The 12,233-nt window shown below is 46.6% G+C and overlaps 2 non-coding genes across 2 annotated transcripts; both read left to right on the top strand.

Annotated features, from left to right (window-relative positions):
- Nucleotides 1-4,616: 4,616 nt before the first annotated feature.
- On the top strand, nt 4,617-4,688 carry Trnac-gca (transfer RNA cysteine (anticodon GCA)). Its single transcript has one exon. It is a non-coding gene; the product is annotated as a tRNA-Cys (tRNA).
- Nucleotides 4,689-9,766: 5,078 nt separating this feature from the next.
- On the top strand, nt 9,767-9,838 carry Trnac-gca (transfer RNA cysteine (anticodon GCA)). Its single transcript has one exon. It is a non-coding gene; the product is annotated as a tRNA-Cys (tRNA).
- The last annotated feature ends 2,395 nt before the right edge of the window (nt 9,839-12,233 follow it).

Below are 12,233 nucleotides of genomic sequence, written 5' to 3' on the forward strand. Positions count from 1 at the left end.
TGTTATCTGGCATGTCCACCATTACCAGGAGAATTAATTGTCTTTCAAGTGGCTACCCTTACAACTTGGGCCTAGAGTGAACGCATATGCCACGCTAGAGTTCATCTGGCAGTGAGGAGGCAAGGCCAGCTGGATCTGCAGCTTGAAGACAGGAAAATGGTTGGAACCAAAATAGAATCACTTAGGCTAAACCTTAATGAACTGGAGTCACGACCCATGAAGGAGGAGCTGTCACACACATGCCTGTGACTAAAACTGCTGCAAGGGCTCTTTAAACACCAAAATCTGGCTCAAAGCCCAGTGCAAATTTACACAATAAGTATTCTGTGCAGATGCCTGCCTAGCACCTGCCTCTTCAGCACCCCATTATCTCCGTTGTCTTTATGCGTGAATAAGTGCTTCACACAATGTACGTAACTTTCTCATTTCATCTATGAAAACTAGTGTTTTTCTCCCTTGGATGTGCTTTTGGGTCATCCCAGAACCTGTGTCCTGGATAATAATTTCTCTGCTGTTCCTGACCAAATTCATTTCTGTGGAGAGCTACTCTGTCATTATTTGAAGTTGACAAGCCAAGACACCCAGCAGAGCCCATCTAGACCACTCCATCCACACTCAGACAAAGACCAACGGGCATGAGAACAAATGCTTTTTTGTGACACCAGTTTTTTTATAGTACACTATGGGACCCCTGCATGTGGTAACACAGGGCTGAATGTGTCCCCCAAACAGCTCACACAAGTGAGGTTTGATTTCCAATACATCAGAAGTGGGGAATCTGGAAAGTGATTGAACCATGGGGGCTCTGACTTCATCATGAATTAATCCGTTGATGGATTCATAAAGTGATGGCATTAATGGGAGGTGGTGGAAATTGGGAGAAGGGCCTAGTTGCAGGAAGTAGGTCACTGGGGTGTGCCCTGAAAAGCTTTGCCTTATCCCCTGACCTTCCTGTCCACGTTCTGCTTCTGGGCTGTCATAAGATAAGCAGTTCTGCTCCCTCACACCCTCTTCACCATGATGCTCTGCCTCACCACAGCCAACAGCGATGGAACAAAGCCACCAAGGAATGCAACATCTGATACTGTGAAAAAACAAATCCTTCCTCCTTTTAAATTGTATCTCCAATGTATTTGTTACCATGTCAAAAACTGACTAATAAAAGAGCTTAAATATACTGAAGAAAATACCTAGGCAGACCAAGGGGTGTAGCTCATGGGTAGATCATTTGACTGCAGATCAAGAGGTCCCCGGTTCGATTCCATGTGTTTCCTGCTGGTCCTTTGCTTTATTGCAAACCTAGAGTGACCCTTTCTGGATTTGGGTTTGTGCTGCGTGGTCCCCAGTTTCACCACACTTCTAGTTCTTGTGTCAGTTTTCTCTGGTGACATCTCTAGGATAGCACAGGTCAAAGTCCTGTTATCAAGCATCTGTGTGTAGTTTCAAAGTTCTTGATTAGTTTTTCCTCAAAGGTTACATGATGGAGGGGCATCCAGAGTCAGAGGTGATGCTTTTGCATCAGCTTTACGGACTGACCTTATTACAAATAGAGATCCTCCCATTAATTCTGATTAGCAGCACTTAGGAAGAATCTGTAAACTTTATTTTGGTGGTACAAATCCCTAAGTCATCTATCCTTATATCCCATGTTTCTAACAGGCTGGAAATTGTGTTGGTATTTACAGCACTATGGAAGTCTAAATCACACTCTGGTGGCAAACATGACTGATGTTCCAGAAGTGTCTTTAGTCCACAATGAGGGATGCTGGGGTGAAGCCTTACAAGGCATTTGGGCTGCGATGGTGGGTGACTGGCAAACACTGACATCCATATGTAGAAGGGCTCCTGCTGTGACAAAGCAGTGTGATGTGGAGGTATGGGCATGGTGGCAGGTAGCCATCTTAGTGGCACATTAGTGCTGGCGCGATGGCCAATGTCATGTCGTGTTAAGCTCGGTCTGAAACATGCTCATTAAGCAGCACTAGTTGTTTCAGAGTAACCCTGTGGTGAAGTCACCAGTCCCTGATCACATCCCATGCCCCGTCACACTGAGCTTTGCGCACTGAGTGTGCCAGTAGCAAAGCTTTCCTTTGCCTCCTGGGCCCCTTCTGTTGAGTCTTCTGTGAGGAAGGACAAGAAGAATTAGGTGGGGTTTTGGGGCACTCCTCCCTATGGTCCTTTTGCCCGTGTGATTTCTCCCATCGGCCTTTAAAGTCTGTTCACTCTGGTCTCACTTTTCTTGGGTTGAAAATGCTCTTCTGTCAATTTCCTTTTTTTTTTGTCAACAACTTGTGAAACTTCTATCCTTCTGTCCATCTTTCTTTGTGATACTTGAATTTGAACTCAGGGCTTCCCACTTGCTAGTCAGGCTCTACCTCTTGAGTTATACTTCAGCCACTTGTCCCTGGTTATATTAGTGATAGGGTCACTCTTTTTCACATGGCTTAATTGGGTGAAAATCCACTTGAACTCAGGCTCCTGTGTAGCTGGGATGACATGTGGTTGCCATTGTTTTCTATCTTGGTTGACACTGAGGTCCAAAAACTTCTGTCTAGGATAGCCTCAGACTACAATCCTCCAGAACTTAGCCTCATAAGTAGCTACGATCGCAGATACAAACCACTGCTCCTGCCTTCTGTCTTCCCTTTCTGTCTCCCAAGTCATGTGTGCCTTAAAAGAATAGTCTTTGCAACTTTAGTGTTCAAAATAAAAGTCTAGCTTCCTCTTCCTCCCCGACTGTCCTGACCATCTGGGTGCCCTGCTATATACACATGCAGACTGAGAGCCACAAAGGGGCTTAATGTACCGCATCTCACACTGGGTAAGGCACAACACAGAAGGTCACAGTAGTTTTATTACTTACACTGGAAATGTATTTCTTAGCTAATCAAAATAGTTAAATGAATTGTTGTCCCAAGAAGATTGTCATCACCCTGACCATCTTGCAATTCACAGTGGGTTATGGCTTCAGCCTCATTGACTTCTTCCCACAACCATGCTCTCCTGCTGTGCCCCTTTGGATCATGATTCTTTCTTCAGATTGGGGCCTGCATGGTCTTGGCCTCATAAGTCTGGTTTCCAAGGGGGAAGGCTCACAAGGAAAGAGACCCCTGGTCTCATTTCGGTACGTCCTGGGCCTAGTTTGGGGTTGCTCCAATAGCCAGACTTTCTGCCTGGACTTTGCTGCTTTTATTTTCTGGTTCTGGGATTTGAACTCGTGGTGCTGCACTTGCTAGGCAGGGGCTCTATGACTTCAGTCACAACCCCAGCAATTGATACTCCCTCTTCCTTCTGTGCTTAGCTGACTGGGAGGAGCTTAGGGTCATGACCTCTCTCACAAGTAGTCTACTTTTCAAACCTAGAAATAGAAAATGAGAAGAGTCTTAAGAAGATCAGAGAAAAGCGTAAGACATGTCCTCAAGACACAAAGTGTAGAGGGTGACAGTGAGGTGGAGAGAGAGCAGTAGAACCTGGTGTTGGAGAAGACGAAACAGCAGGAGGTAGAAGGAGGGAGCAAGACACCAGCTCTCAACAGTCATCCTCCAAACTGAGGCCCCACACAGCTACTGAAGGGGAGCTGCTTCAGGGCGCTGGGCAAGGAAGATTTCTAGAAGGTCTTGGATGGGTCCATGAGGAAGGTAAGGGTAAGCTTACGTCTGTGTGAAGGAGGTCAAGTCAGTCCCCACTAGGACATTGGCAGGGAGGAGACATGGAACACACACTGGATCCCTGTGTGTGGTTAAACACAGCCAAATATTGTTGATCACAGTATTTCCTGGAAACAGGAAAGGCTATAATGTAGGGAGAAATCGTTTGCCTGCCTGTCATTCAGCTGCTGGTTCAAGACTGTCACTTTCTGGCTCTTCCTTGAATATACTTGATGTTCTGTGTTGTGCTCCAGGGACCACAGATCTCTGTGATTTCCACTTCAAGTCTTTTCTATGGGTTGGATCCTTTCTTCTGGTTTCTTCTTCTATCAACACATTGAGGATTCTGTAAAAGGGGAATAATAGAGACCAGGGAGGAGGGGAGACCAAGAAGGTTGGTCCCCTGCCCTGGAGTTTCTGGAACTCAGAGACCCTCTACTATAATCATTGATTATATGACTTGCTTATTAATCAGGTCTCTTCATTTGGGAATAGTTTTAAACACTGAAATTTTCAACTCTATAACATAAAAGGCACCACGTAAATCAATAGTACCAAACTCTGAGTCAGAGCTGTCCACAGAGCTCATTAAGACACACATCATCCCAGGTTCTCTACTCAGTTTCTGGTTAGGAGTTCTCAGGTGCGAACAAATGAGCTCTGCTTTTGCCCAGCCCTGCCACCCTCCCTTGCCTCCCCAGCATCTGACGAGCAGCCAAGTCCTTGAGTTGACAGTTCCAGGTGAGTCTAACGCTGTTCTGGCTCAGATTTCCATGAGTCAATGTCCTGCCCACCAGGAGCTAGGGAGGAAGTGCTGGTCACAGTGGAGATGGCCGTCAGGTGTGCAGAGTGGTTCATGACTAGTAGGAAGAAGCAAATGATGTAGAGCACTGCAGTGCACATCTGAGGATGGGGACAGTCAGGACATGGCCATGCAGGTTTAGAATGCTTATTAGACAGACAAACAGTGGGGGCATAGCTCAGGGGTAGAGCATTTGACTGCAGATCAAGAGGTCCCTGGTTCAAATCCAGGTGCCCCCTGCTAGAGTCTCCTTTAGGTGTCAGAGAGTAAAAGTCCTGAGGCATTCAGTAACAAAGCCAAATAACGGACCTGTCTCTCATATTGGCACTTAATCCCCCCATGGTGGCACAGATATATACTGCACCGTGGTCCCCTGTTCTCTGGATTCTGCTCAGTCCCTGCTGTGTCGTCCTCTCTGGATGGAGACAGCAGAGGGCCAGTTGTGAGGCCCACTGGATAATGGCCAGCCATGCTGTGACCCAGGCTTCCTCCAAGGCAGTGACTGAGAGTCACTCACTGAAAAATGCAGACTTCCAGAAAGTCTGCTGAGTGGGGAGATCACCCTGTCTCTTCCTCTGGCAAATCTTCCCTCTCACCTTCCTAACAATCCCTTCTGGTCTCCAGGTAGAGGGCTCCTTATCCCACAAGCCTCTGCTGAGCCTCCTGCCACTGCTGTGGAAACACTGGTTCACAGGTCTGTCTCCTATGTAGAATAAGAATCTTTCCAGAAGGAGAATAGTTTTACCTGTTCTTCTTATCCTTCTCTCCATAAACGATAGTGCTTAGTATCTAACAATTTGACAGGTGTGTGTAGGTTGAATGAGTGTTGGAATAAAAAAGAGGAATACTCTCCTGAGCCTATGGAATATGGAGGGTACTCTCTGGGATTTATGTGAGGTTCCTTGAAGGCCCAGGATCAGAAGCTCTTGTCCTACCCTTGTGTAGGACAAGCTCTTGTGTGTGGACATAGGGGAAATACCAGGGACGGGTATCCTTGCTAGGTCAAAAGATGGGACCTTCACCACACCCAGAGGGACAGGGGGCTGAGGGGGACAAGTTAAGTTTAGAGGGGAAAAGAGCAGGGTCGACTTCAGTGGAGAAAGCTCAACAGTTTCTGGAACATGCTGATGAGACAGTGGTTAGAAATATGCAGCTAGCCTAGGTGTGGTGCCATGGATGGAAAAGTGCTAATGAGAGGTTACACGTAAGTGGGAGAATAGCTCAGGGGTAGAGCATTTGACTGCAGATCAAGAGGTCTCTGGTTCAAATCCAGGAGATCAAGGCAAGGGAAAGGCCAATAGGGAAGGAAGTATTGTACTCATTCCACGAAAAAGGGTTTAAAGTCAGTTTATGGTAGCACGAGTTTCCCCAAGACAAGAATGAATGAAATTTATTGTACATTATGGGGTCTTTGGGTGTGGTAACACAGGTAACTGGCTCAGACATGAATTGTCCCCCAAAAGGCTCACATGCTGGAGGCTTTGTTCCCAATGCAGCAGTGTTCAGTAGTAGGTGTTTTGAAAGTCACTGGACTGTGAGGGTTCCGACTTCAGTAAGTTAATCCATTGATGGGTTCATAATTTGATGCATTACTGAAAGAAGGTGGAAATTTGGAGGAAGTAGGCCACAGTGTGCCCAGGAAAGCTTTACCTTGTCCCTTGACCCTCCTGTCTACTCTGATTCCCAGCTGTCATGAGATGTACCTGTCTGCTCCGTCACACCTTCTCCATCCACCAGGATGCTCTGCCTCACCACAAGCCCATAAGTGAAGAGGATAAGCCACCATGGGATGAAGTATCTGAAATTATGAAGTAAAATAAACATTTCTTCCTGTTAAATTGTTTCTCTAACATAGTGGTTACGGAGTTGAAAAACCGACTAGCACAACAGGTGAAATATAAGGAAGAGCCTCAGGTAGATAAGGGGGTGTAGCTCGGAGGTACAGCATTTGACTGCAGATAAGGAGGTCCCTGGTTTCATTACCACTCATTCCAGTTCTTGTGTCAGTTTTCCCTAAGTGTCATCACCAGCCTAGCACAGGTCAGGGTTATGTTTTTTAAAGTTATTAATTAGTTATTTTTAAAGGTTACATTATGGATGGACATGCAGAATCAGAGGTCACCCAGACTGCTTTTGTAACAGATTTAGCGGGTGTCCATATTACAAATACAGACAACCACTTTAATTCTGATTAGTAGCATTCAGGAAGAATAAGTGTGCTATAATTGGGAGGGGTATACTCTGCTACAATATCCATCCTAATCTCTAATAACTCTAAGTGGCTGGAAAATCACGTTGGTATTTACAGCACTGTAATTCTAAGTCACATTCTGGTGGTACGCACAAATGCCTTCAGTCCACACCTAAGGGAGGCTGGGCTGGGCTGGCCATAGATAGCCAGGTCTATAGTGGCAGGTGACTGTGGGCAAGGCCTGGAAGGTTGACATGGAGCTGTGGACATGGCAGAAAGGTGACCAATCTTAGTGGTACATTAGTGCTAGGGGTGATGGCAGGCCTAAGGTCCTGATGTCCAGTGTTAAAGCTCAGATATGAAATATGCTTGCTCATTAGGCAGCACTAATTGTTTGAGTAAAGCCTGTGATGACGGTCACCAGTCCCTGATTCCATCATGAGCTCCCTGAACATGGAAGTTGAAAATAGTTTCCTTTTGCCTCCTTGGTCCCCTACTATTGAATCTTCCTGGGACGGGGAGGTAATTAGCTCACTTTTTACAGTCCTTCTCCACACAGACCTGCTGCCCATGTGACCTCCTGCACCATCCTTCAAGTCCTGTTCATTCCTATCTCACTTTTCTTGTGTTGAAAATTCTGTTTTTCTTTCTTCTTAATTTGTCTACAGTTTGTGACCCTCTGCCCAAGTTTTGAATATCCCACGTGATGTGAGCCTTGTGAAGAACTGACTCTGCTTGCTGCTTCAGAGGCCGATGTAAAAGACTGCCTTCCCCTTGGTCCCTGCTACTTCTGCCCAGCCAGACGCCACTGCTGACACACACTGAAGACTGAATGACAGGAAGATGCAAGGGAGCTCAATTTTCTACACTGTATTCTTAAACCATATATGACACAATGCAGTGGTTCAAAGAAGTTTTATTATTTATACTGGAATTGTATTTCCTAGTTATTCAAATTAAATAAAATGTTGTCCCAAGAAGACACTGCTACAACCCAAATCATTTTTTGTAAACCACTGTGAATCTTGGGCTTCAACTTTCCTAACATTCTTCCCACAACTCTGTGTGTCCACCTGCTATACACCTTGAATTAAAGTCCCTTCTTCATTCTTGGAGTCTATGTGGTTTTGGCCTCATAAGTACTAGTTTCCATGGGCGAGGTCAATGAGGTCCCATTTTACTGCATACTGATTCCTGACATTGGGCTGCTCAAACACCCAGTATCCTGCAAGGCCCTCATTATGGTGGGGGTTTTTTCAGCCCTGGGGTTTGAATTCATGGCCTTGTACTTGCTGGGCTGGTGTTCTACTTACTTGAGCCACTCTCCCCAGCCATTGGGCCTTTCTCATCCTACTGTGCTTAGTGGATAGTTTGGGAAGCACTTGGAGTAATGACCTCTTTGGTAAGAAGTCTTTCCTTCAAACCCAGAAATAGAAAATGGGGAGTCTTAAGAAGATCAGAGTGAAAAACAGAGGACAAGTTCTCAAGATACCAACGTGTGGAGGCCATGATGAGTAAAGTGGAGAGAGAGCAGTATAACCAGGGATTCAAGAAGACCAACCTGCAGGAGAGAAGAGAGCAAGACACCAGCTCTCAACAGCGGTCCTCCAAACTGACACCCCACACCTGTACTGAGAATGAGGTGGCTACAAGGAGCTGGGCAGGGGAGATTTCTAGAAGCCCTGGGGTAGATTGATGGGGGACGGTCAGGACGAGTTCAAAGCCAGATAGGGGTTTGAATGAAGGAGGACAATCAGTTCCCATTAGGGCACTGCAAATGAGGAGACGTAGAACACATCCTGGATACTGTTGAACACAAAAGTGAAAACAGGAAAAGGATGATTTAGAGGCAAAGGATTTGCCTGCATGTCAAAAAGTCTTTGGTTCAAAACTCTATCAGCTGCTGCCCCTTCCTTCCATACTGACCACATGTTGGCACTGCTGTACTGTCACACCTCATCATTTTTCCATGGATTAGCTTACTTTTTCCTTTCCTTAGCTTACTTTTTTTTTATTCATTTATTCATATGTGCATACATTGTTTGGGCCATTTCTCTGCCCCCTCATCCCCCTCACTTCCAGGCAGAACCTGTTCTGCCCTTTTCTCCAATTCCGTTGAAGAGTAGACATAAGCAATAATAACAGACATAGCATTTTTTCTAGTTGAGATAAGGATAGCTATACAGAGAGATTTCTAGCATTGCTTCCATGCACAACTGTATTACAACCCAAATTGATTCATCTCTACCTGACCTCTTCACTACTTCCCAGTCACCTTCCCATATTGACCTCTGTCATTTTAAGGTTTCTGTATTAGCAACTCTGCAGTGAGGACATCAAACACTTTCAAGTTTTGGGTTTCCTACCAATCCCCATTCCTCCCATATGTGCTGTGACCCTTAGTGTGTGACCCATGTCCAACCACATTGCTGCATTTGCCCTAGATCTAAAGTCTGAGTATGAGGGAGAACAGACGATTCTTTTATTGACACATGGAAGGATTCTGTAAATGGGGAGAGAAGAGAGACCAAGGAGGCAGGTCCTCCCCCACCCAAGAGCATCTGGAGCCTAGAGACTGTAACACAATGGTGACTTCTGCTTATGACTTGGTCAGTAATCGGGTGTATTGGATTGGGACGTGATTTTAACCACAGTCTTTTTTTTTTTAAGCCTCCATAATTTGGAAAGGCAACACCTCCAAACTCTCTGGGAGTCAGAATTGTCCACAGAGCTTGTGAGAGACATACATCATCCCAGGTCTCCTCCCCAGAGAGTCTGGTTTAGGAGTTTTCAAGTAGGAACAAATAACTGATTTCGCCCAGGCCTGCCCCCACCTCACCTCCCAAGCATCTTTTGAACAACCAAGTCCTTAAGTCCGACTCTTCCAGGTGAGTCTGAAAGATGTTTGGCTGCAGAGCTCCATGGCTGAATGCCCTGCCTCACCAGGAACTAGGGAGGAAGGTGCTGGTCCCAGTGCAGGTGGCAGTCAGGTATGCAGAGTGGTTCAGGGCTGGGCCTAGGAGGAAGCATATGATGACAGAGCACAGCAAGCACACATCTCAGGATGGTGACAGCCAGGTGAGGCCACGCAGGTTTAGAGTGCTTATTAGACAGTTGTAAACAGGTGGGGGTATAGCTCAGGGGTAGAGCATTTGACTGCAGATCAAGAGGTCCCTGGTTCAAATCCAGGTGCCCCCTGAAAGAGTCTTTTAGGGATTAGGGTAAAATTCCTGAGGTATGCAGTAGCAAGGGGCCAAATAAAAGGCCCTTGTCACTCATTAGTTCTTACCCTAAATGGTGCCCCAAATATCCACTATAGTACATCTGGATTCAGCTCAGGCCCTGCCCGTGTCCTCCTTTTTGGAAGGAGACAGCAAGGCACTGGCCCTGAGGCCTATCAGCCATGTTGTGGTACAGGCTTTCCTACAAGGCAGCAATCGTGAGCCTCATTCACTGCACAAAATCGCAGCCGTCTCAGGACATCTGTGGTTACAGGAGCTCAGCTCTGGGAAATCTTCCTTGTCATCTCCCCAGGAGGCCTCTCCTGACCCCCAGGTGGAGTGCTCCTTTCTCCCTGCTCCACAGGCCTCTGCTTATCCCTCTGACACAACTATGGAAATGTGGTTCATTGGCTTGTCTCCGATTTGGACTAAGGCTCTTTGAAGAACACAATGTCTGTGGCCTCAACAGAGAAGACACGCACTGGCACCTAACACACTCCACGAGTGTTTGTTGAGTGAATGAGTCATGGAGTTACATACTGAGAACCTCCCGAGACTATGGAGTATGGGGGAGGGCTCTGGGCTATGTGTGAGGTTCCTTGAAGACCCAAGTCCAGCAGCTCTCATCTTGACACTGTGTGGGTTAGGAGAACACCAGAGTCAGGTACCCTATCAAGTTAAAGGCTGGGGTCTTCACTACACCTCGGGGACAGAGGGCTGAGGTAGACTAGTTACATCTGGAGAGGGGAAGAGATTGGGCAGGCTCAGTGGAGAAAGTTGACAGTTTCTGGAACATGCAGATGACACTGGGTGTGGTGCGATGGATCCAAAGGTGCTAATGAGAGGTTATATCAAAGTGGGGACAGAGCTCGGGGTAGAGCATTTGACTGCAGATCAAGAGGTCCCTGGTTCAAATCCATTTTCCCTCAATGAACATGACATTCCTCTTCCATATTTTTAAAGACACTCATCCAATATTATGAGGTGTTAAGAGAAAGACTTTCCAATACCTGCTGCTCCAAGAAACTCAACTTCTTCACGGCTGAGACATTCATAGGGCCCGTGGACACTTCTTTTTTGTCTCAGTCCAGGTCGAGACAGAATTGTGTCTGAGTAAGGAAGTCAACAGAGGCAGATGGGTGAATTGTATTAGTGTTGTCCTGAGAACTACGTTTGTGTCTGTGTTCATGTGTACAGAGATTTTAAGGTAGTGCCTCACACAGTTGTGTCAGACAAGTCTGCTTTCTGCAGGGCAGATGCACAGGCTGGTGACCTGGGAAGGGTTGATGTGGCAGCTGGAGGCAGAATTCCTCTTCCCCAGGGACATTCATCTTTCCTCTTAAGACTTCAGCTGACGCAGGAGGCCCATTTACCTTAGAGAGGGTAATGGGCTTTGCTCAAAGTCTGATTGAAATGTGAATCACATCCAAAGATGCCTTCACAGCAAAGACAGATGTGTGTGGCCAGACATCTGTGCACCATGGCTCACCAGGTGGGCACACAAAATTCACTATCACAACAGGTAATGCCTTAAGTTTGGCTAACTCCATGCCCTTAAATAAGACTGGGAATGCCAACTAAATTTCACAGAGACGTAAGTGGAGTTTGGAATCATCCTGGTGGTGGTGGAGCTCAGGCAGTGACAAGGGTCAGAGACGGTGGCCGGTATTCATTATGGTGGTGACTGCCTAATGAGGCTGGCTGAAGTCCTGGTCCATGGTTTCCCTTGGATCCCACCCTTTTTAGGAGCCTGGGTGTCAGGTTGCCCTGCTGTGCCATGAGCTCCTTGCCATCTCCTGCTTCTGTGTTTCCATTTGAGACAGGCTTTTCTTTAACCAAAGTACCCTGCTGCCACCAGGAACAGGTAACAGGAAAGAACTTCAGGGAAATGAAGGGGGTGTGAACTGGCCATTTAGTCTTATTGGACCTGAGGACAATGACAATTTAGGTAGGTCCTGGCAGATGAAAATGGCAAAGTACAGATCTTACAGAACAAAGGTGGGATTTGGCAGTACCCCAGGTACTAATAAATAGGAGGATCACAGTCCAGACCAGCTCAGGCATAAAGGGAGATTCTATCTTAAAAATAATCAAAGAAAAAGGGCTGGGAGCGTGGCTCAATTGGTAGAGCTCTTGGCCAGCAAGAGCAAGGCCCTGAGTTCAACCCCCAGTATGCACATCCCCCAAAAGAAAAGACTACACCCTGCATTAGCCCTGCTTACCCACCACCCCACCAAAGAGGACTGATTGTGGTTGCTTCTCTTGCCCAAAAGGCTTGTGCAGGTGGGTGCTCCCTACTCCATATCCCTCAGGCCTCCGCTTAGCTTTCTGCCATAAGTTTGTCTCCTACCTGGACTATGAGGAACAGAACA

This window comes from Castor canadensis, chromosome 2 (genome assembly GCF_047511655.1).
Source record: "Castor canadensis chromosome 2, mCasCan1.hap1v2, whole genome shotgun sequence".
NCBI lineage: Eukaryota > Metazoa > Chordata > Mammalia > Rodentia > Castoridae > Castor > Castor canadensis.